The sequence below is a fragment of the Antechinus flavipes genome, chromosome 4, assembly GCF_016432865.1.
Source record: "Antechinus flavipes isolate AdamAnt ecotype Samford, QLD, Australia chromosome 4, AdamAnt_v2, whole genome shotgun sequence".
In the NCBI taxonomy this organism is placed as follows: Eukaryota; Metazoa; Chordata; class Mammalia; order Dasyuromorphia; family Dasyuridae; genus Antechinus; species Antechinus flavipes.
In genome coordinates this window covers 206,042,099-206,068,870 of record NC_067401.1, presented here as the reverse complement: position 1 = coordinate 206,068,870, position 26,772 = coordinate 206,042,099, and positions in this window count along the sequence as shown.

Below are 26,772 nucleotides of genomic sequence, written 5' to 3'. Positions count from 1 at the left end.
ATGTCAGGATTTGATTAACAATTCATGGTTTATCCTCTAAAGATGTAATTGATCATTGCACTGATCAGAGTTGTTAAGCCTTTCATTTTTCTTTGCAGTGTTTTCCTTCTATAAATTATTCTTACTCTGCTCACCTCAACCTACACCTTCTAGTACACAGAATTCTCTGAAGTCATTTCTTTCACTATTTCTGTTGATACAATAATATTCATTACATTCATATACCACAATTTGTTCAACTATTTCCAATTGATAGACACTCCCTATATTGTAGTTCTTCAAACCAGAGCAGCTACACTGCTTTTGTATTTCTATTTGGAGTTCTCCATCAAATTTTCCTTTCCCGGGAAACTCATCACTAGGAAATCTCATTATCTAAAACTGAATTTGCTTGGTACTCACATCTCTTTAGTATTTTCCTGCCTCTCTGATTGACTGGAATTGGAACTATGAGCTCGAGGGCCTCTTTTTTTAAGAATGGGATTCAACACAATCTTCTTCCTATTTTCTACCAGCTATACTGCTTTTGGATTTGTTTGATATTCTTCATCATGTAAATGCCTCTTCTCACCCTTTTTAGCTTTGTTTTGTATAGCCTTCCCAGATTAGATTGTAAACTCCTTAAGGGAAAGAAGTAATTTTTTTAAACTTATATTTGTACCCCCAGCATTTAGCACAGTGCCTAGCACATTTTAGTTGTTTAATAAATATTCGTTGATTGACTTGAATTTTACCTATTCCTACACCAAACTCTGAGGGTGTCAGTGTTTAACTCTCCTTTATCTTTTTCAGGTAAAAATGAGATTTATCTTATGCTCAGTCCCTTATCCCTTCTTCCTCTATGTTTATATATTTTTTCTTCTCAAGTACCCAATCATGAGAAATAGCACAGTAGCATATTGCTTTTACCTTCTGTTTTCTTTCCTTTCTCCAGATCCTCGGGAAAGAATCAATCCTTCTCAGGTCCTCTATTTTTCTTATTTAATTCCATCATTATCTTTGAAGACATTAAGGTTCAGAAAGGACACATTTCTTCTCCCTCCTTAGAATGTTATCTCTCATTATCTTTTCTAGGTTTCTCTTAACTTTTGTGTTTGAATTTAAAAATGCCTACTCAGCTCCAGCTATGTCATAGTAAGTGCTTAAAAATCCTCTTTTCCTCTAGTCTGTTTTTCTCTCATGCAGGATTATATTTAGCTCTGCAAGTTATCCTTGGTTGTAAATTCATTTCTTTTGTCCTTTGGAATATTATGTTTCAAGATCACTTCTCATTTAGAGTAGAAACTTCCCAATCCTGACTGTGTTGGTTACTTTTGTTGGTACTTGAACTGCTTCCTTCTGGATGCTAAAATTATTTTTTTCTTTTGACATAGAAACTTTGGATTTTGGCTATGATGTTCCAGGAGTTTTTGTTTTGGGGTTTATTTCAGAAGGTGATTCGTGGATTGTTTTGTCTTCATTTTGCCCTCTGACTCTAATAGGTCTGAGCACTTTTCACTTGGGATTTCTTGAAAATCTAATTCTGAAATTTTTTTTTCCTCTTAAATTATGATTTTCAGGGACTCCATTGATTTTTGGAGTATCTCCATTTGACCTATTTTCCAGGTGAGGTTTTTTTTTTTTTGTTTGTTTGTTTTTTTAATATCAGCTATCTTTTTTTCCCGTTTTTTCTCATCTTCTCATCTTCTGATTTTGTTATAGTATTTCTTTTCTGGTTCATAAAATCATTGATTTCTATTTGATCTATATCACTTTTTCAAATAATTACTTGGATAGCAATAATAATAGCTTTAAGCTATAAATATAATAGAAAGCTTTGAAGTTTGAAAAGCATTTTATATTTGCTCAAAGTAGTTAAAACTTACCACTTTCTCTTCTATTTTATTCTTCTAATTCTTTCCTCCAGAGCTTTTTGTTTGTTTGTTTGTTTGCTTGATTTCTCATTCACTGTTAATTCATGTATCTTTGTGGGATATACATTTTTTCCTTTGAGTTATGCTTGAAGTTTTTACAAAATTACTTGTTCTTTGATAGGGATTCTTTAGATCTACAACTTGGGAAAAAAAAAATACTGGTTACTGTTTTCTTTGATTTACTCATCTCCTCAATGTTAGATCCTGAATTGGAATCTTGTTGCAGGACCAGGTTCTATTCTCTTCTGTACTTTTGGGTATTGTGTTGGAACCCTGCTTTGTTTCTCCCTGGATCACTTTGGTTCCTGGGACTTTCATTTCTTGGGGTTAAGCTCTTTAGAATCTTGAGGTTCCTTTCTGACATCTTGGAACAGTATGCTAGAAACCCTTGAGCCCCTAGAAGCCTGGACTTTCCCAATATGAGTGTTGCTATGGACTTTGCTTGTTGCCAAAGCTTACCCATATTTCTAAGGTCTCGACTTTGAAGTTTTCTGATCTCACTGAGTCTTTTTTGGAAGTCTTTTTGTTTTTGTTACCTCTGGACTCAGAGCCTTCCAAGGTATGTGTTTCTCTGGCCTCTTTCTGGTCCTTCTGGGTGAACTGACAGGTTTTTTGCCTATTCTGATGCTGACTTTGCTAGCACCCCTTTTTTCTTTAGCTTGTGGGCTTCTGGTTAACTTTTTGTGTAATTCTATGATAAAAGAAGTTATTATAATGTCTCATATTTATTTTTTTCTTCTTTTCAAAGGTATTTTATTTTTCCAAATATATGTAAAGATAATTTTCAACATTCATTTTTGTAAAATTTTGAGTTCCAAGTATTTTCCCCTCTCCCTTTCCTCCCTCCTCCCCAAGACAGCAAGCAATCTGTTATATACATTATATATACTATCATTTTAAATATATTTTCATATTGGTCATATTGTGAAAGAAAAATCAAAACAACATGGGAAAACCATAAGAAAAGTAAAAAATATAAATAAAATGCTTCAATCTGTGTTCAGTTTCTTTCTGAATGCAAATGATACTTTATATTCCAAATCTATTGGAATTGTCTTAGATCACTGTATTGCTGAGAAGAGATAAGAATATCATAGTTGATCATTAAACAGTTTTGCTGTTACTGTGTGCAATGTTTTCCTGGTTCTGTTTACTTCACTCAACATCAGTTCACATAAATCAGTCCAGGCTTTTCTGAAATCATCCTGCTCATCATTTCTTATATTCCATTATTATATTTCATTCCATTCCATTCATAAACATAACTTACATTCCATTACATTCATTTGCCATAACTTATTCAGCCATTCTCTTACTAGTGGACAGCCATTCAGTTCCCAGTTTCTTGCCATTTCAAAAAGGGCTGCCACAAACATTTTTGCAGATATAGGTTCTTTTCTCTCTTTTATGATCTCTTTGGTATACAGGCCCAGTAAAGACACTGCTGGATCAAAGGGCATGCACAGTTTGATAACCCTTCGGGGATAGTTCCCAATTGCTCTCCAGAATAGCTGAATCCATTCACAACTCTACCAGTATTCATTGGATTTCTTGATCTTTATTTGGTATGATACGAATTTCATGTTTCTGCTGGAGTAGTCATATGACAACAGGTGGTCTGTCTTCTGGTCAGGCATCTTGGTTGAAAGCTTTCCTCTTGCTTTTCCAACCTTGACTGAGTTTGCTTTGTACATAGTCCTGGGGAGTTCTAACTTATACACTGTGTTCTGAGGCAGATATATTTGCAAAGACATAGTTGGAATCAAATGTTAAATATGCAATATTGACATTTTTCTTATCTTTGAAATACCAGTGTCAGCTCATAAGTCAGCTTTTAAATGTAATAGCATATTTTATAGTCTTGGACATTTTTAAATGAAAATTTACCTTCTCAAGGGTTAGGCCTGAGGTCAAAGAATCATTAGGGAGAGACTGTGCTGAATATTGAAAACAGTGTTGATGTTCAGGAAGACCTGGGTTCAGATTAAGCCCCAATACTTTCTAGATGTGTAATCATTTTTGAGTCACAATGTCTCTGAGCCTCAATATCCTTATCTTTAAAATGAGGGTATTAATAGTTCTCTTACCTACCCCAGAGCATTTTCAGGAAAATCAAATGCTTTAAAAACCTTAAATCAATATGCAAATGTCAGATATGTGCTTTGGATGGTTTAGAGAAATTTGGAAGCAAGCTGATAATTTAAGTAGATTAATATGATGGTACAGAATATAAAGAAAAGGAAAAAAGTCATCAGTATGATTAAAATGTTGGTAATGGGATTTTAAAAAAATGTTAGCTTATGTTTTCTTCTATACTACCTGATATTCTTTTCTTGCTTATCTCCACTCCCCTATGTTCAGACCTTACTCAGTCTTTAGCAGGCCTTCTTGATGGAGATGACAATGTTATTAACTCTTACTTGGTCATCTTCTTTTCTCTGCAGGTAGAATTCAAGTTGCCACAAACTATTATACTTCAGGGAGACATGAACAGAAGGCAGGATATCCATTTAACTGTACTCTTCGTCCCTGCTTTTGGGGAAGTTGACTTCAGGACCAAAGGTTCAAAGGTATGAGATGTGAGAAGTCAGAACCTGGAGAATCATAGACAAAGTCCAGAGAAGTAGTAGATGCAGGATTCTAGCCGAATCTCTTTTACCCTGAATCCTGGGCTCCTTTGACTATATACATACACTGTTCCCACTAAGTTCAGAGTGTATCAGAGTTACAGAGATGAGAGCATACAAAAGTGTCTTAGACCTCCTAGACTAGTAGGAGACAGGGAAATCCAGTCTAGCTTTGGTGCTTTAGGAAAGAGAGGTCATCTTACCCAGTATATTCATCTCCTATAGTAACAAAGATCATTTTAGGGGAGCCTTGGTCTTTGTCTCTGCCTAAACTGTATGTGGTGGAGTAGAAAGAGGAAGAATCTGGATTTAAGGATTCTAGTCCTGCCTTAGTCATTTACTAGATGTGTGATCTCAGGCAAGTTCCTGCAATTCATCAAGCATTCTGATAGTTCAGATTCTGGGAATAGAAAAGCAAGGGGGAAACGAAGTCATCCCTGCTCTGCAGGAATTTACTTTCTACTGGGGAGAGAAAGTAATGGGGACAGGAATGAGCACTAAGGACTGGAGATCTGAGAAGGAATCACAAAGGAGATGGCACATGACCTAGGCCTCAGAGGAAAATAAAATTTCTTAAAGGTAGAGATGAGGAGGAATTGCATTCTGGATATGGCAATCAACAGTTTGTTTGAATACCCAGAGATGGAAATAGCATTCTGAGTACCAACGATACTTTATAATCCTATTGGCTGGAATGTAGAATATATGAAAGAGAATTATGAGAAATGAGAAATAATGGGACAAGTAGAGCCATCCCTCCATTTCCCCTTCTACAAAAATGAAGGGTTAGATTAAATACCTTAAAGCCCTGACCACCCCCAGTATTCTAGAATTTCATGATTTTTGGAGCCTATGACCAAATGTCTTACAGTAGTTGCAGCAGTGAGAATTAGCCGTGAGATTGGTTAAGAGGATAATACATTCTTGAAAGAGTTCAGTGAAAAAGGGATAAAGAATGAGTCACTAAAGAATATCAGAGAAGTCACAACATTTCTATGTCCTGATTTAATACAATTGCCTATGTTCAAAGGTGAAACAGCTTGATAAAATAGAAGGAATTTCAGATTTGGAATCAGAACTCCTGGATTCAAATCCTGACTATCTCTTACCTCCCGTGTCACACTCAGTTTCCTCATCCTATAGGTGAGGGAAATGGACTATATAGCTCCTAAGTTTCCTTAACAGCTCTAAATTTATTTTCTTGTGGTCTTATAAAAGCCTATTGTGCTGTTTTATTCCCATCATTCCTCTTACCCTCAAAGAAACTTTTGATTGGGCCAAAAGAGAAAACTCTCAGTCATGAAGTCTTTTAAAAGATCAATCAAGATTAGTTAAGGATTTAGGTCCTTATAGCCTTAGCTCTATCTAAGACGTTGTTGAAATTCATCAAATTCCCAGCAACTCCTTTTAGAACCAGGCCTTTTTCTTTTGTCTTCTGCATTTTTGCTTTTTCCTATGCCAAAAACTTCTTTCAACTCTAAATCACACTCACTCTAAAACCCCAGCTATAAGGCACCTTCCTAGTTCCTGAGCCTACTATTCTGAATTCTCTAGGTTCAAAGAGTTGCTGTCCTAATATTCTTTTTTCTTTCTTGTTGCCATTTGTCTTGACGCCCAAATCTTACACTCATTGCTTCTTATTCTTTTTACATGTGCCAACATCCTTATAAGAATGCATTTTCTATGGTTTATTCACAAAAGAACCCCAAGACACAAGTAGTCATGAAAGATAATTTAGAAAATTATTAAGATCAATTGCAGGTAATTGACTTTATATAAAATAAAACTACCTTGCCTAAAGTAGATGTTACTTAAAATCTGTCAGCTCTTCTATATAGATACAATTCTCTAAGCCTAATTTGGATTCTGTGACCTCGCTAAGTCTGGAACCATGCTGCTGTGATCTACTCCTTATGTCTCAAGACTATAGTGGCACTTTTATTCCAGAACCACTTGCTCCCTCTCTTTCTCTTTCTCTTTCTCTGTCTCTTGTCTCTCTCTCTCCTTTCCCTCCATCTCTCTCTTTTCTATCTCTTTCTCCCTCCCTCTCTCCATTTCTGTCTGTCTGTCTGTCTCACATACACTCACACCCCTCCACTGGATAAGCCTACCCATTGGTCTGGTAGACAATCCTGGACAATCAGAAAACTTCTTGGTTGATGACAGACTTTTCATGTTCTATCTACATTTCTCTAAACCTGCTGACTAGCTAAACATTTTCCTTTCCTACTTTTAAAATGAGAGAAAGATTATCATGTAATTACATAGCTCTTTCATTATAGCGCATTCTACTCCTATCTCCATGCCCCAAGTCTCATCCTGAATTTACTAACCATAAAGATAAAGGCCAAATGACAGGGTACCGAAAAGAGCTGTTCCCAGTTTCAGGCTTGACCAGCAAAGAAATACATGCCCCTTGAATGCCTACCGTTTTTTTTTTTTTTTAATTATAATAGCTTTTTATTTTTCAAAATACATAGAAAGATAGTTTTCATCATCCACTCTTGCAAAACTTTGTGTTTCATATTTTTCTCCCTTCCTTCCCACCTCCCTCCAGTCATAGACAGACAGTCTTGAGACATAAGGAGTAGATCACATAGGTTAAACATGTGCAATCCACCCATCTTTAGGGATTTGGTTTGCTCCCTAAGCACACTTTTGATAGAAAGTGGTGTCTCTTTGTTTTTTCTTTCTCGTTTGTTTGATTGATTTCAATTTGATCCTTATGCCACATATCAAGAGGCAGGGTGGTACAATAAAAGGAATCCTGGAGTTAGGTACACTCAATCCATCTATGGGACCCTGAACAAATCAAGTGCCCTCAGTTTCCTCATCCATAAAATGAAAGGGTTGGCCTGGAGGACCTTTAAGGTTCCTTTGAGCTCTAGATCTAAATTCTGAGTCTATGATGTATGCACAAATCCTGATCATACCTTATATTTATGTAACAAAATCATCAGCATGGCATATTGGAAAGATCAGAGTCATTTTGAGTCTGAGGTTTGTCTCTGTTATGAACATGAGTGAGTTTTTTCTCCTCTCTGGACCTCGGGTTTTCCATTTGTGGGGAAACAGAGTGAAGATTTCCTTATTATTTCAACTGAAAATATTGAGAAAAATAATATTCCTCAAGTCTAAAATCCTTTCTAGATTTTTCCCTTTAGGAAAATGTATAGTGTTAAGAATGAAGGCTAAGACTTCAGAAATTTAGTGGCAATCAAATTTAGAAAGAGAAATTACTCATGTTTAGTTAAAATCCTTTTCTACTTATCCAAGAAAGATTTAGTAATTAATGACTTATTTAAGAGCAATCCTCCATTTCTTCATTTCTGAAAGGGATTAGAATATTGATTTGAAGGTTATTTCATGACATTTGAGACCAGCTGCATAGAGGATTGGTGTGGTGGTAGAGAGGGTGAGGGAGTGGGAAGGAGAGTAAGGAAGGGCTCCTGGGGGATTGGTCAGAGGGATGAGTGGTTTTTGACTCTTCAGTGGCATTTCCAGAAGTTAAAGTGACTAATGAATGAATATTCTAATGCTAACCTAAATCTGTGTTTTCTCACTTTGAAACATTTTCCTGGTTTAAGATTCCTATACATGTTTTGCTTCAAGTTATCTTGGAGTAAATCTATCAGAGAGCATAGAAATAATATGGGGATTATATCCATTTCAGCAAGTAGAAATTTTTGGATTTAGAATAATGTTAAATTAACAAAAATTGTTTCTCTCAGATTTGTTTCTAAATCACAAAGTCTGGTATTAATATATTTTTCTTTGATATTTGTAAAGTGACTAAATGGTCAATTCTAGTTCTAAGTTTATTGATCCTGAATTATTATAGTCTCCAGAAGGACCTTTGCTCTCTAACCTATACCACAGTAGTGGGGCCCCAGATTACTAAATTATGACCTTGAGGATAAGGTAATAGAAAGAGGTGCAAGGCCAGGCCTGCCAATGCTTTGTCCCAACAGCCCTTGCCTAGCCTGTCATCAATCACCACATTCTTCTCTCAAGGACCACTTAAAGGTACTAGTCACATGCCTTCTTTCCTAACATATCACCCACCTTTCTAAGGTCCAGGCTATCTGTTCCAGTAGTTCTAGGTCCTGTCACATTGCTCAGATCATCAGTGCTTCCCAACACCCCTACTTGAGATCTGTGCTTAACTTGCTTTGGGTATAAAGACCCTAAACAGATCAAAGCAGAAAATCTGGGAAGATGTTTTTCCCCATGGACTTAACCTATTATTTTCCCTCCATTTGAAAAATGTAAAATTATGATATTAATTTTTAGAATTATGAATAGAATGCTAAAGAATAAGAATCCCTATATTCCTTCTTGGCCTTGATTCTCCTCAAGTAACAAATAATATCGTTTAGATTTGCCCTCAGGTCCTCTGATTCCAAATCCAGCACTTTATTCTGCTGTCCTGAAGTACTTAATTTCTTTTTTATTTTATTTATTTCTTTTATTTTTAAAAGCTTTTTATTTTTAAAAAAAATATGCATAGATTTCAACATTTTCTCCTCCCTCCCTTCTCCCACTCTCCCCTAGACAGCAAGTAATCAAATATATATTAAACATGTACAGTTTTTCCACTATTATCATGATGCACAAGAAAAATCAGATCCAAAAGGAAAAAAATTAAGAAAGAAAACAAAATGCAAGTAAACAACAACAAAAATGAAAATACTATGTTGTGATCCACATTCAGTCTGAGTATAGGTGGTTGTCTCTATCCCAAGACCATTGGAATTGTCTGAATCATCTCATTGTTGAAAAGAGCCATGTCCATCAGAATTGATCATTGTATAATCTTCTTGTTACTGTGTACAATGTCCTCTTGGTTCTACTCACTTCACTTAACATCAGTTCATGTAAGTCTCTCCAGGCCTCTCTAAAATCATCCTGTTGTTTGATTCTTAGAGAACTGTAATATTCCATAGCATTCATATACCATAACTTATTTAGCCATTCTCCAACTGATGGACATCCATTTAATTTCCAGTACCTTTCTACTACAAAAAGGTTGCACATTTTTGAACATGTGGGTCCCTTTCCCTCTTTTAAGATCTCTTTAGGACATAAGCCCAGTAGAGACACTGCTGGATCAAAAGGTATGCAGAGTTTGATAGCCAAAACTATCAAAAAAAAAAAAAAAAAAGGGATAGCCCTTTGGGCATAGTTCTATATTGTGCTCTTGAATGGTTGGATCAGTTCACAACTCCACCAACATTCATCATTATCTTTTCCTGTCATCTTTGGCCAATCTGAGAGGTGTGTAATAGTACCTCAGAGTTGTCTTAATTTGCATTTCTCTGACCAACAAGCACTTAATTTCTTTAGACTTCAATTTCCTCATCTATAAAGTGATACATGTTCTCCAAAATGCTAGGCTGAAGAATATAGAGTTATAGAATGTTCCTTCCTTTCCAAAGAGGAAAACCAGGGAAATATGGGGGCAATATAGAAGAGATTAAGCATATTTCCATGTAAAATTGTACATAAATATTTTGATGCACATAAAATTTTACATTTAATATTTTAGAAGGAAAACATCACTAGGCTAGAAATATCTAAACTCAAGTTCTTTCTATATCTTATTGCATTTCATAGTTCTACAACTTTAGGAAAACTTTAAATTTAAAAAAAATTACAATATTGAGGCAGCTAGATAGTGTAGTGGATAGAACGCTGGCTCTAGAGTCAGGAGAACCTCAGTTCAAATCAGACTCAGATACTTTCAGTAAGTACTAGCTGTATAAAGTACTCATTTCTAAAATATATAAAGAACTGTGTCAAATTTATAAGAATACAAGTCAGATGGTCAAAGGACATGAACAGACAATTTTCAGATGATGAAATTAAAGCCATCTATACTCATATGAAAAAATGCTCTTAATTCATTATTGATTAGAGAAATACAAATTAAAACAACTCTGATATACCACCTCATACCTATCAGATTGGTTAAAATGACAGGAAAAGAATGATAAATGTTGGAGAGCGTAATGTTCGGGCTAGCTTTCTGGAGATCCTTTGGATGGGCCTTGGTCTCAGCAGGATAATCACCACGAGGATGGTGAGGAATAGAGTCTAAAGTCTTTTTTGTCTCCTTCACAGTCTGCCTCTGTCATAGTCTGACCCAGTCTCAGTCTGACCCAGTCTCCTCCAGCAGTCTGACACTCTGCCATTCTCAACCAGTCTCTCTGTGAATCTGACTTTATCCCCAGTTCTCTAAGCCCTTAAATATCCTATTACAATTACATCATTACAGTATACTGAGTATAAGCCAATCTAGAGTGATTATATCATTATATCACACTAGATATATGTATACTAGAGAACCATTATCTCCTCAGTTCCACTGAGTTAACACCTTGTTTCAAGTATACTTCTCCAGAGTTCTGGCCCTCTACAGGAGAGGATGTGGGAAAACTAAGATATTAATGCATTATTGGTAGAGTGGTGAAGTGATCCAACCATTCTAGAGAACAATTTGGAACTATGCCCAAAGGGCTATAAAACTGTGCATACCCCCTTTGATTCAGCAGTGTCACTACCGAGTCTGTATCCCAAGAAAATTATAATGGAGGGAAAAGGACCCACATGTGCAAAAAATGTTGGTAGCAGCTCTTTTTGTGGTAGTCCCAAATTGGAAAATGAGTAGATGCCCATCAATTGGGGAATGGCTAAATAAGTTATGGTATATGAAAGTAATTTTAGAAAGGCCTGAAAAGATTTACATGAATTGATGCTGAGCAAAACAAGCAGAACCAGGAATATGATATACATAATAACAGCAAGATGATCAACTGTGAAAGAGTTGGTTCTTCTCAGTGGTTCAAGGCAATCCCAATAAACTTTGGATAGAAAATGCCATCTACATTCAGAAAGAGAATTAAGAAGACTAAATGTGAATCAATACTTTTTTTTCCTGTTTTTTTTTCCCTCATGGTTTTTCCTTTTTGTTCTGATTTTTCTTTCCCAACATTATTCATAAAGAAATGTGTATTTAAAAAGTTAATATACATGTATAACCAGAAAAAAAAAGTTTTTAAAAACCCTTACTATGTGACTTTGGACAAGTCACTTAACCCCAATTGCCTCAAAAAATAAAATAAAATTTACAATGTTTATTTTTAGTTCTAATTTTTCACCTCTTCCCCTACTCATTGAGAAGGCAAAAGTCTTCTTTCAAATTTCTTTCTTTTCAAAAGAAAAATACAGTATGCATTATATTTATGAAGTCATGTAAAACATAGTTCTACAGTAGCTATTCTCTCTCTGGAAGGAGATAGTGTATTGAGACCTTTGGAATTGTCTTGGATCATTGAATTGATTAGAGAAGCCACATCTTTCACAGTCTATAATCATTACGACATTGCTCTTACTGTATTGTGTATCACGATCTGGTTCTTTTCACTTCATTTTGTATCAGTTCATGTTTTATCTTGTCATGTTTTGATTTTTTTCCCCTGAAACTTTCACTTTATTTTTTATAATACAATAGTATTCCATCATAGTCATATACCACAATTCATTCAGCCATTCTTCAATTGATAGCCATAGAAAATCTTTAAAGTCCCTTCTGGCTTTATCATTTTATGATTCCATGATTCCATAACTCTAATTCCTACATAGAGAAGACAAGAAATTATAGGATAGTCCTCAAATGCCATAACTTAGATACATTTGGATTGGGTTAGTTTGAGGGGAATAGGTTGTGGCAAGCAAGGCAAGTCAGTTTCACAAAAGAAGGAAGTTTTTTTTTTTTTTTTTTTTTGCTAGTGTGCTTTCTCTTGTTGATGTTCTCCTGATGACTGTATTGCCAAGGGCAAGAAATGGAGTGGACACTGGCAACAAATATTTCTGTTTTTAAAAATTTTTCATTCTGAGCCAAACACCAAATAAAATTAGCATTTTCATGCATGGGTTATATATAAAACTACAGAGCTCTATTATGTATAGTTTGTTTTTCTTTTTAAGTATTTAATAAATTTAACCTACAATATCCAACCTATATCTGTGCTTCTTTTGTCCTTCTTTCTCTTTTTTGCATTATAGAATAGAGATTCCTTAATCCCTTCCCCCTCTTCTCTCCCTTTCACACCCATTACAGAAATAAAAACAAATTCCTTATAACAAATATACATAGTTAAGCTAACAGGTTACCTGAGTGTAAAAAGTATGTCTGTGTAAAAGTGTGTTTTGAGATCTATCACTTCTCTGGGAAGGTGGATAGAATACTTCATCATCACTTCTCTGCAATCATAGATAGTCATAGCATTGATCATGTTTTTCAAGCTTTTTTCTTTATGCATCCATTCATCTCTACAGAAATTAGAAACAAGGCTAAATACTGTGCCTACTCAAAAGACTAAGGGCAAGGAGCATAAGGATGACACTAAACTTTGGATTTGGGAAGAAATTGCAATCTGGTTCTTTCTGGCCCTGTTGCTTTTTCAACAAGAAATCAACAGAGGAATTTTTTTAAAAAGTAGGAAGATACCTTTACTAAAAGGTAAGAATTAAAATTTATTTGAAAATAAATCTATTAATTTTAGTAGTGAGAAGAGGCCTAAATGGTTAGGCCTACATGGTTGTTTACAGTTAATTCTTTATTTAGCTCTTACTAAATTTATATCTTGTAGATTAGTTTTTCTGTGTAAGTTATATTATCCTTCATTTTTTTCCCCCTCAGCAAAATAGTGAAAATTCTAAGCACATGAAAGCATTTCCATATTGCATGTTATTCTGTGGGGGAAGGGAAATTGCTTTTAACCATTGCATGACCATGGATAATTCACCTCACTAAGAATGTTAGAGATTGCTATGATTTGCTATTACAGGAAATTCCACATCAGGAATAAAATTCCAGGCCTTTATTGATTTCAGTTAAAATATATATTTTTCAAATGTTACCAGGTTAACCCTTCCTGACGAGAGTCATTATGAATAAAGTATATGAAACTTCTAGTAGCTACTTCTCAATCCAGAACTATTTTTCCTCTCCCTTCTCCTGCTTTTTCTGTATCATCAGTTAGGGTTTTCCAATCAACATATGTCAGTAGCCAGAGAGTTTGAGAAGCTATATACAAAATATTTTCAGTTCTATCACTTGTGGACAAAATGATATCTGAAAACCTGGACAAATTGAACAAATTTTTAATATGTAAAGCGTGACTTTTTTTTTTAATTTAATTTTATTTAATAATAAGTAAAGTGTGACTTTAAGGCAATGAGATTAATGTTTTTAGTAAACATGTAAAAAAAAATAATTACCTACCAAATGCTCAATTAAAAAAATGTTTTGAGGAGAATAACAAAATTTTAGATTTCAAAAGGACCTCAGAAAATTTCTAATCCACTACAATATACCTGAGAGGTGGCCATGAAGCCTATTCTTGAAAACTTCCAATGAGGGAGAATCTATTACTTCAGAGGCAGGCAAACCATTTTGATATAGCTGTAAATGTTTTCTTGACACTAAACTTGTTTACTCCTCTATACCATCCACACATTGCTTCTGGTTTTGTTCTTCTAAGGCCAAACAAAATAAATCTAGTTCCTTTTTCTATATGTTAACTATTCAGATACTTATAATCAGCATGCTAATATCTCCCCATTTTCTTCCCATTCTGCTCCCTTCTTCCCTTCTCCTGGCTAAACATTGCTAGTTCTTTAAACCAGTCCCAATAGAGTATGAACTCAAGGCTTTTCATCACTTGATTGCCCTCCTTTGTCTTCTCATTCCTAAACTATGACCCTCAGAACTAAAGCATGAACACCTGTCTGAGGAGGCTGAGGATATTTTCTGAGCATGGAGTTTAGGGTTGTAATCTGAGAAAACTCATAACAAAGTTAAATTGACATGTAGTTTCCCACACCTTGGCTTTTGTGCTGCTCATCATTAAGCTTCAATGGTGAACAGTTCTTATGGGTCACAATAAATACCATTCTATAACCAAATTATATTTTTCAGGATCGTAGGGTTTTAGAATTGAAAGAGATCTTATAGCAACCTTTTATTCCACCTTTTTCATTTTATAAAAAAAAAAATTTAATAGGTAACTGAGACTCAGACTTTTGAAATAACTTGTTCATGAGACGTGGTGAAACCAAGAAAGAAACCCAAGTTAGACAACATCTGGTTTACTTTCTACAATGTCATGTTGCATCTTTTCTTCTCATTTGAACTACTACAGCAACCTGTCTGGTTTCACCTCTATTTTTTTTCTTCTTCCAAATGATGTTATACAGTCCAGAATATTCTGTACTAATCAGAATAATTTTCCTAATGAAAAGGACTGAACATATTAGTCACCTGCCTAAAAACTTTCAAGGATTCCTTTTACCTGTTGAATAAATTTCTAACTCCTTAATCTAGCATTCAAGGACTCTCACATTTATTTCCATACTACTTTATGCCATGTATCTTTGTTCAGGTAAAACAATCCATTTCTTCAAACATATTTTGTGTTTTACAGCTTCTATGCTTTTATTAACACTGTTGCCTATCTAAAATGTTTTCTCTGTACATTTTAGAGATTTGAAATCCTATTCATCTTTAGAAGCCCAGTTTATTATTACTCCAGATCACCGAATTTCCAAGTTGAAAGAGCCCTCAGAAGACATGTAGTCCAATAATTTGATCATCATTTGGGTCCTGATTGCTGAGAGGAAATGTAAGTAACAAATATTTCTATTTAGCTAGAAACCCTGAAGATCTTCCCCACTCATACTGATTTTTTTCTTTTTTTTTCTCTTTTCTTTTTGACTCAGTAAAAAAGGCTTTCTTTGACTCCTTTTTTTCTTACCTTGTTTTAATCTCTGAATGGACAGTTGCTTCAGTCAAACTGAGATCTGTTACCTTAGGTTAAAAAGACCAAGGCCTCCTACTGCATCCAGGACCATCTCCAGTCATCCTAATCTATATCTTGCTACTGGACACAAATGGCTCTAGGAGAGAAAATGAAGCTGGTGACTTTGCACTTCCCTCATTCACTTAAATATAATTCACTTGCATGTCATGGCATTGCCCAATATCAAGATTGTCTTCAAGAAGGAAGGACAGGGGCAGCTAGGTGGAGCAGTGGATAGAGTGCTGGCCCTGAAGTCCGGAGAACCTGAGTTCAAATTTGGCCTCAGACACTTAACACTTCTAGCTGTGTGACCCTGGGCAAGTCACTTAACCCCAACTGCCTCAGCAAAACAAACAAACAAAAAAGAAGAAGAAGGAAGGACAAATAACAACATAATTGGTCCATAGCTAAGTCCACTGAAGGAATAATAATTCCTCTTCTTTTTCTTTTTGTCCCTTTTCACATTATTAATTCATTGAACATTTATATTCAACACCTATTATAATAGGTGTCCATATCAGGTTTCCTTATTCCACATTCTTTTCTGCATCATTACTTGTACACATGTAACAGACATGGAGCCAACAGAGGAACAAAAACAAAGAATGTTATGCTGGTGATGTTGGGCAGGGATTGAAAGAAGAGGAAAAATAAATGATACTGAGGGGGAAGAGTAATAATGATTGATGTTAAACCAGCCCTTATTTCCCCTATGACCTTAAGAATAACTAATAGCTAGATGTTACTGTCTCTGGGTGCAAAAACTCAACAGACTTTGTTCCAGCACTAAAAAACCAGAAGTTTAGATAAGTACATCTGTCATCTGTTGGTCTTCATGTGTTATCTGTGCTTCCACAAAACTTACCCAAAATTCCTATTTAATTTCTTAAACCAATCTGTGAGCTATTGAATCCATGAAGGGGAAAGTCATGATAGGGGAGGCTAATTTTAATGCTCTTTGTAAAGATGTTTCATAGAAACAGTGAAAGATTTAAAGGAGAATGACTGGTAAGTTGGGGATAAGTGGAGCTGGAGCTGAGGGATTTGCTTGGTAGGCAAACATACCCCTAAACTTGGACTTCAGTTACATGGGACAGCCCATGCAAAGTGAGGAGTAGAAGTGGGGGGTGGGGCGGTAACTAAATGGCCAAAAGGAAAGATGCTATATGGGCTGATACAGTGGGTTCTTTGAGTAGATGGATGGTTATTATACCTATAACTCAATTATATAGTGAAATGATCACATATGTTAAATAACAAAGGTCCCAAATCTTCATTTCAAGAGCTGAACTAATCCCTTTGACTTAATGTTCTCCTAAGTAAAAGTTCCCTGTACATGGCTTATGAGCTCCCATCTTTTACCAGGCCATTCCTATAACTTATTCCCAGAGCCATCTCTTGATGGCAAGATAGGCATCTGTGTGTGATATAATGCATTTGTTTAAAAAGGGGCAGGAATGCACAACAATGAACACTCTAAAAATATTACTTTATAATAAATGCAAATTTTAAAAGTGCATTGTGTCCTCCATAGCCCATAGATATATTTATTTTATGATTTTTAATCTCTTGTGTCACAGTGGAGGCTCAAAGTCTTCAGTGGACCTGAAGAATGAAATTTTACTAACTTTGTTTAAGGTACATTAAATGCCATAATTCATCTTGGCCTGACCTTCTGTAATTTAAGGGCTCTCAGGATGGGAAGAAGAATGAATCAATCTGTTTTTGTTGTTTAGTCATTTTCAGTCATGGTTTTAGGGGGTTTTCTTTGCAAAGATACTAGAGAGGGTTATCATAAGTGACTTGCCCAGGATCACACAATTAAGTGTCTGAGGCCAGATTTGAATTCAGGTCTTCCTGACTTCAAGTCAGGTACTTATCCACTGTACCACTTAAGGGGTTCTTAAATAATAAACCCAATGATCTGGAAATCAAGTTATCTGGATAGTTCTGGGTGCTGAAAAGTTTAAGGTAGTAGAAACTGAATCAAGACACCTTGGCTTGCTTTTGTGTAGGTGGGGGGGAGAAGGATACCATGGCAAGGTTATGATGGAGTTAGGGTATTAGATAATTCATACTATGCATTCAAGAGAAGGGAATAGGGTACAGTGAGAATAGAAGCTAGCTCACAATCCCCTATGATAATGATGGAAGTTGTGGGAAGGAGAAACAAGGGAGAAGAGATTAAATCCTGAATTCCAAACTCTGAGTTGTGGCTGGAGTTCACTTTTTTCAGAAATTCTCACCAAAAACACTCCCAGAAATCCTAGTTCTAAGGTGTTACAAACTGGTGGATTCTGGAATAGTAATTGCTCAAGTGTTTCTCATTTTCATGTTAGTGCAGGTGTTTTACTCCTATAATCTGCAGTTTTTAGGAAATAGACTTCCACCAGCTACAACACGGATCCATCCTTACAGAAAAACTTCTCTTTCTTTTAATTCTGTGAGGTACTTTAAAATAACTAATTAGATTTGCCATTGGGTCCAGCTTCAGCTTATCATAAGTTCAGGGACAATGTTTCCTTGCCTGAATTTTTTTTTCTGGATGATTTAAATTCCTTTAACAGTTTACAAAGATTTTGACTCTACAATGAAATATAAAACAAGGGTTTGAACCAGATCTGTTCCAGTTCTGACATTGTGAGTTCTGTGGCTCTAAAAATATTTAAAATGTTACAAATATGAATAAGTTTCAATTGATGCAAATGGTGATAACACATCTTTTTCTGTTTGGCTCTGGGAAGAGAGAGTTAAAAATCTTGGAGAAATCAAAATCCTGGCTTGGGGAGGGGGGTAGGGAGATGATGCTAAGAGAATCAAAAAAGGAGGGTTAGGAATACAATTTTGCCTCTGTAATAAGCTCTGGGTACTGGAGAATGACCCCTGCACTCGGTCCTTGCAAAGAGTGAGTACCCTTGGTGCACTCAGTGTTATGATGGCATGTGATGAGAGTGTCTGGGAGCAGCCTGCATGAGCATTTTGTAACTGCCCAGGTTGCTAACTAGGTGTGAGTAGGACCCCTGTCTGAGGAGTGCATTGAAAAGGCACTAGCCCCACGGTACAAGGCTACTTTTCTTGGTTTGACCTCTTGTTTTCTTGCCATTTCTTCTTGCCTGACAATGCCTGCTGAGAGACAATGATCTGAGTCCTCTCACCCTCAAGCAGCCTCTTGCTATATATAGCCTCAGTTTTTTGCCTCAGCTTTGTTACTTTGTTTTAGGTAGAAGGACAAAAGTCTGGGAGTCCTGGAGGAGAGCCTGGACCCTGAGGATTAAGAAAAGAGCTTCGGGACCTAACCTTGCCCAGCAGTGGCTGCCATGAGGGCTCTCCCAGTAGTGAGGCCACATTTGGACAGGAGCTTGGGGGACCACTACTATGTAGATACTGTCCATTATCCCCGGAGAATGATATGGTACAGGGGAGGGTATGCACTTGAGGTATTAGGGGGAAATGTTTGTATTTCTGTTCTTACCAGGTCTTCTAAATAAATATCCTTTGACAAAAGCCAATTTATGTTCATTGATTGCATGAAACTGGGGTGTTAGTTACTAACAATGAAGGGAGCAAAACTGGTATAGGGGCTTAAGCATGTGATAATTTAAAAGTTCAAGAGACACAGTTTCTGGGTAATTGCTCATTTTATTAGTAAGACAGGATTTAATTAACAAAAGAAATGATCATTTGGCAGCCTCTCTCTTGGACCAAAGACGGTAGCAGGCTCATAACTTATATACCCTTAGAAAACTGGGTGTTTCTGAGGGTGGCAATTGGTTAACGATGAATGGAAAGTGTACTGTACAAAGAGAAGTAGACTCACTCCAATGAGAGGCTAGGAGAATGACATCATGTCACTCTTGGACAAAGAGACTATCTCTTCACCCAGACCACCCCCAGCATTGGGCAAGTTAGACAAAGGAACCATCTCCACCTGGATTAATTTGAGTGGAACATAATGAGCGGGGAATTCATTTTAGATTAGAAGTCTGGTCTAGTTGTATGGAATAGTAATACCCAGAATGAAGAGAATCAGCCCTGTCTTTGAGAGACTGGGTTTTGGATAAAGAAATAGGACAGAGAAAATAACTTAAGTCTCCTCAACTTTAATAATTATTAACATGAGAGGAGATAATCATTTCAAGCAGCTGGCTTTAGAGATGATGTTCCCCCAGAATCCTACGGGGCAATGTTTATGGGTAATAGCAATCATTACATGCATTTATGAAATACCTACCTTATATTTACACACATTTATTAAGCACCTATTTTACATAGAATTCTGTGAGGTATTGATAGAAGCACAAAGCAACCATGGTGTAATGAAATAGTTTTTGATTTGCAGAAAGAAAAAATTGGTTCCAATCCTACTTCTGTTCCTACTGTATACTTTTGGGATTTAGCATCTCTGCTCCTAAAATGGCCTCTGGATGTCACTTTACCTCCCAGCTCTAAAATGAAGAAGTTGGACTAAATCAGGTCCATGAACTTGTTTAAATAAAAAAAAAAACTATATTTAAACAAATTTGTTTTCCTTTATAATTCTAAGTATTCTATTTTACTTAAAACATTTCTTTTTAGAAGGAATTCATAGATTTCACTAGACTTCCAAAGTGATCTGTGACCCAAAAAAAAAAAAAAAAGTTAGCTTCTGGACTAGATGATCTCCATAGTTGCTGTCACTTCCAAAAAAAAAAAACCCCTTATAATCCTATCCTAAGACACTATTCCTGCCTTCTTGTAGCATATTACACAGGAGTGTAGAGGACAACCTGGACCCTAATACTGGACCCTAGACTAGTTTCTGAAAATTAGCAACATAAACATTTTCTAAAATCACTAACAGCTAGATGGTGCAGTGGGTAGACATGGAATCAGGAGGACCCGAGGAGACTCAACACTTTCTAGCTGTGTGACTTAGGCAAATCACTTAACCCCAAATGCCTCAAAAAGAAAAAAATAAAATAAAATCACTAGCATAAGTATGTTTAGACTTGTTGGACCCACAGAAGGAATACTTGCCCCATAAACTATTCCTTCAACCCAGGCAAACAAACAAGTTGCTGTTTTGGCTAACTGTTGGTTAAGATACTGTCAGAAAAAGATTTCTGTGTTTAACAGCTTTAGTATTCCTAATGTGAGCCAAATTTATGGTATATAAGCTTTCCTTTCTTTGACTTAGTGGCCATGAGTTCTACCCATGCTATTTGACACTCCCATTTTGGCAAAATGAAGCTTTGAATTAAAAAGAATCCTGAGTGAGTGCTTTTACTTCGACTCCAAACCAAATGGCTCTCCCATAGGAGGAGGAGAAGATACCATTAGATAAAGTATACAGACACAAACTAATACTAATACTAATAATTAAATCTAAATGCATCAGAGAGTTACACAAAAAAGTGTTAATGGTCTCACTTGAAAAGGCTTTATTGATTGGGGACCAGGAAAAGTTTCACGGAGAAGGTGCTCTTACAGGATATTTAGGAATTCAAAAGGCAAAGAGGAGGAAAGAGAAAGAATTCTAGAGATGAGAAAAAGTCTGAACAAAGATATATGGAGGCTTAGGAGTTCAGGAGACAGAGCTGTCCAGTTAGGCTGGAGTAAAGTACACAGAGATAGTAATATGTGGCAAGGATGTGTCAGGCTAGGCAATAGGGAGCCACTAAAGATTTATGCTCTTCTGAGCTCCAACTTATTTCCTTTTGGACATCATGAATTGGATAATGTTCTATAGGCATCTCAAACATGTTTGAAACAAAATTTATTCTCTTTCCCCTCAAAACTTCCCTTCTTCCCAACTTTCCCATTATTGTTTTTTTTAAAAAAAAATCTCACCACTCAGTTATTTAGGCTTTTACAACCATAGTGCCATTGTCAGCTAATTACTCTCAACCAATATATCTAATCTGTTGTGAAATCTTGTTATTCTTATTTCTGCATCTCTTGCAGATGTCTCCTCCCTACTGGAACGGCCACCACTTTTCACACCATTCCTCTGGACTATTGTGATCAAACCCTATCCCAGGTCTCTCCACTTTAATCCATCCTCAGCTCTCAGAATGATTTTCCTAAAGGGCCGGTCTGATCACTTCACCACCACGGCCCTTCTTCCATTTACGCTGCATATATCTATAATGGGGTCCGACACATGCCCAGATTGCCTCTGATGTTATTTAACCATGAAAAAGTGACTAGGGAAGCTGCTTCCTTCAAAGTAAATATCGCTTTGTAAAAGCTTATGGACGTTCAGTAGTTACATGGAATTGGGTCTTGCTGGCGCTTAACCGTAGATGGAATACAACCAGTGGGGCTTCTAGCCAATGGCCTTAGAGAGAGACATCTCATCTTTGCCGGGAGAGTAAACCCAGAACACACTCAAATCTTTGAGCATGTCTTCTCCCTCATTAAATTGTGAACTACTTGTGAACAGGGATTCCTCCCTCCCCCTTTTTTTTGAATCCTCAAGTTCTAGCACAGTGCCTGATTTGGCATGTAATGCTCAAAAAATGCTTGTTAACTGACCAACCGAACCTTTGGGTCAAAGATTCCACCCCCAGTAAACTTACAGAAGCAAATGGCACAGAAAGACTTTTTTTTTTCATATAGTCTGAGAATGGATTCATGGGCACCTCTACTAGCCTTATTGTTAGCAATGCTTCTTAAGGCCCAGTTGAACTTCATTCTCCAGGATGTCTGATTCATGACAACCATCACATGGAGATTATTGATGATGTTAAGAGCTTTCCTCTATAGTTCTGTATATTTTTGCTACCTCTTTTTCATTTTTTTTGCTTCTGTTAAATCCTTTCCATTTTTGTCTTTTATCATGCCCATTTTTGCATGAAATTTTCTCTTGATAGCTCCAATTTTCTTGAGATCTCTTGCCTTTCCCATTTTATTATTTTCTTCTTTTTTTGCATTGTTCATTTCAGATTTCTTATCTCTCCATTTTCTGGAATTCTGCATTCAGTTGGGCATATCTTTCCCTTTTATTTTCCTTCTTTTCTCAGTTATATGTAAATTCTCATCAGACAGCCATTTTGTGTTCTTGCTCTTCTTTTTCTTTGGAATGTTTTTTGTTACTGCCTCTTGTACAATGTTGTGAAAAAGCACTCTGTCTACTTGAGCTAATGCTTTAAAATCCATTCGTTGGAGGATTCTGGGAAGATGGTGGGATAGGTCAGAAAATTCCAAGTTCTCCAGATTTCCCTCAAAAAACCCCCAAGATTACACCTCAGGATGAATTATAGACCTATGAAAAACAGATAAAACTAAAATAGGAGATCCAAAGTCTTAAAGCAGAAAATGACTCTGAATATTAGAATTGGGCAAGGGGAAGCTAGTGAAGCTATAAGAGACCAAGAAGTAACAAAACACAATATGAAGAATGAAAAAATAGGAGAGAATATAAAACATTTTATAAGAAAAACAACAGCTCTGGAAAACAGATCAAGAAGAGAAAACATAAGAATAATTGGACTGCCTCTGAAAGCTATAACCAAAAAAAAAAAAAAAACCCAAAAACCCAAAAAAATCCTTGACAAAATAATGCAAGAAATAATTTTTAAAAATTGTCCTGAAGCGATAAAACAAGATGCAAAAGTAGAAATAGAAAAAACTACCAATCACCTCTGATACCATCATTGCTAAATTTTGAAACCCTCAGGTCAAAGAAAATTTTACAAGCAACAATAACAACAAAACCAATTCAAATATGCTAGAGCTACAAGAAGAAATGCACAGGATTTAAAGGTAACTGTAATAAAAGGTTGCAGGTCCTAGAATAATATATATTGACAATCAAAAGCATTAGAGCTGAAGCCAAAAGTATTATATCCAACAAAATTAAGTATAATATTGAATAAAAAAATGGACAGTCAGATTATCAGCATTTTGTTTCAAATAAGCCTGAACACAATCGAAAATTTAATATATAAGAGCCAACTCAAGATTTTCAACTCAAAAATTTCAAGGAATTCAATAAGGACAAATTGTTTATGTTTTGTACCTCAAAATGTAAATGTTATGTTTGAGATTGACATCAGTAATTGGGTAGTCCAAAAGAAAGATTGGAGTAGAGCTGAGTACATTGTGACCCTCAAAAACAAAACAATTTAGAAAATGGTAAAAATAATAATTGTGGCATACAAATGAGATGTGAGAACAAGAATTAATATTGAGGAATAAGATGGGAGAAGAAGGCTGGTAGTTTTCAAAAGCTACTCTTATCAGGAATGGATTAAAGAAGGAACAATATACCAAAAAAGATACCTTCCAAAATCTATACAGAAATAAGGGGAGGAAGGAATAGGATAAAGTGGGATTTAGAAAGATGTTTAAGGAATTGGAATAAGGAGTGTAGATTAAGGAGAGTAGGATAAAGTATGTAGATCAAAGGGAATGGGATAAAGAGGGAAAGGAAGTGGGGGTGGGGGAGAGAGAAGATATGGGAGAGATCTATGGGGGGAGCAGTAGCTTAAGTAAAAGCAGGGCCAAAAGTAGAAAAATTAACGGGTATAGGAAATAAGAGATATACAAAACACAATAATAATGATCAGGAGTAGAATTTATTAGGAAAAAAAAGTAGAGATGGTAATCATTGATCTCAAAGTCAAACTTAAAGATTCAATTAATAGAGAAATCTATATTATATGCAGACCATATTAATATTGTTTTAGATGTATGTGTATTTGTGTATATATGTGTGTGTGTATATATGTATGTAGGTGTGTGCATATATATGTCTGCGTGTGTGCATACAAGTATGTATATAAACATGTAAACATAAATATATCTGTGTTTGATTATAGCTAGCTTGGAAAAGGTGGGAGGAAGGAAAGGGGGAAAAAGAATAAAGTAAAAAGTGCATATCAGAGAACAAATAAACAAACCTATAAGGAATCAAAGAAAAGATAGACTGGGGCAGCTAGATGGTATAGTGGATAAAACACAGGCCCACAGGAGGACCCAAGTTAAAATTTGACCTCAAGACACCTAACACTTACTAGATGTTTAAAAAAAAAATAGAAAAGATATATAGATAGATAGATATGCTTTTTTGAAATGGAAATTTATTGGGAGCAGCTAGATGGCACAGTGGATAGAGCACTAGCCTTGAAATCAGTAGGGCCTGAGTTCAAATTCAGACTCACACATTTAAAACTTCCTAGCTATGTGACCCTGGGCAAATCACTTACTCCCAATTGCCTCAGCAAAAAACAAAACAAAACAGAAATGGAAATTTATTGTTACATATTTTGAATCCTCCCTGATGTTCTACTGGATAGATGACAATGTTTTCCTTTTTTGTTTTTCTTTCCTTTTCTATTTTTTTTAAATTTTGCATTCAAGTTTTAAATAAATCAATACATTTAAAATCTCCAATTCATATTCATGTTATTTAGGTCATACATATATGGTCTGATCATTTTCCCTACTTTTTTCAATTTAAATCTGAATTTTTAAAAAATCTGAATTTTGCAATGAGAAGTTCAAGATAGTTGATCCATAGTCAGCTCTAGATTTTATTTTAACTGACAATATAAAGAGAACTTTTCCATTTTTGGCTGCTAAGTATATAATCAATCTGATTTTTATGTTGATCATCTGGTAATGTCCATGTGTAGTGTTAGTTTTTAGGTTGTTGAAAAAGAGCATTTGTTATGAATAACAAGTTATGTTGACAAAACTCTATTATTTCTGCACTGTTTCATTTTGTATTCCAAGGACAAACTTGCTTGTTATTCCAATTATATTTTGATTTCCTCCTTTAGCATCCTAATCTTTCTATGACGAATATGACTTTTTGGGGAGTTTTATTTCTAGAACATGTTATAGGTATGCATTGTCTATACTGTATGTGGTAGAACTGATCAACTTTGGCCTCTTTGGCTTCAGTGGTTGGAGCAGAGACTTGTATAACTGTGATGTTGAATGATTTGTCTTGGATTTGAACAGATATCATTCTGTCATTTTTGAGATTATTTCCCAATACTGATTTCTCACCCTTTTGTTGACCATGTAGGCTATTCCATTTCTTCTAAAAGGATTTTTGCCACAGTAGTATATGTAGTAATCATTTGAATTAAATTCACCATTTTCACCAAGTTCACCAAAATTATCATCCATTTAAGTTCACCAATACCCAAAATATTGATATTTAATCTTTCTGTTTGCTGTTTGACTACATAGTTTACCATGTTTTGTAGATCTTATAATTCAAATCCCTGTGCAATTTGATCTTTACAGCATCAAACTTGCCTTTTGTCGCCAGATGTATCTGCAGTTGAGCTTCCTTTTGTCTTTGACCCAGATGTTTCATTAGTACTTGAACTACTAGTAATTGTCCTCCATTCTTCCACAGTAGTTACTGGGTACTTCCAACTTGAGATGTCATCTGATGTTCTCTCTCTTGTCATTTTAGCACTGTCCATGGGGTTTTATTGAAAAAGATACTGGAGTGGTTTCCCATTTCCTTTTCCGATGGATCACCTTTTGACAGAACTCTCCACTATGACCTATGTGTCTTGGGTGACCCTGCACAGCATCGCTCATCATTTCATTGAGCTAGGCAAGCCCCTCCAACATGACGAGGCAGTGATCCAGGGGCATATGGAACAATAGCCAGCGGCAACAAATGGATAAGAGAAGATTTCTGAAGATGGAGCATATGGACATATTTGTATTCAGTGGGAAAGACAGGGAGAAATTGTAGATAAGTGAGAAAGTCGGAATGATAGAAGCAACAATCTAGAGAAGATGAGATGGAATGAGATCGTTTGTTCTTGTAGAAGGATTTACCTGAAAAATTACCCTGGCATGGATTCTGTCAATATAAAGTTATTATTAAATAAAATAAAATAAAATATTAAAAAAAAAAAAAGAAGAAGAAGGATTTACCTGTGCAAAGAAAAGAACCACGTCTTCACGTGAGACAAGAATGAAATAAAAGATAATGACAAAAAGCATTTGGGTGATAGGAGAAGACAAGGGGAGAAGAGGGAGATCACAGGGAATGGTTTCGACTTTTTCAGTAACATATAAGATAAAGATCTCAGCTGAGAGGGTGGAGAGAGGGAGAGTCATAGGAGGTTTGAACAGGAATGAAAGGGCTTGGAAGAGTCCCTGTGAAGAGTGGACTAGTAAATTGATTAGGGAGGTATGGAAGGGTTGCCTAGCAGCAGAGATGCACTGGTTGAGGTGTGTGACTTAAATTTAGACTGGATCCAATCAGCATGGCTTCATGATCTTCTCCAGCTTCAGCTTCATTGTATGTAGGAGCGTGGGAGTAATCCAAGGCCAAGGCTTTGCAGAGCAAGCTGGCAATATTTTAAGGGAACATGTGATTCAAGGAAACAGTGTAGAATTGAATTG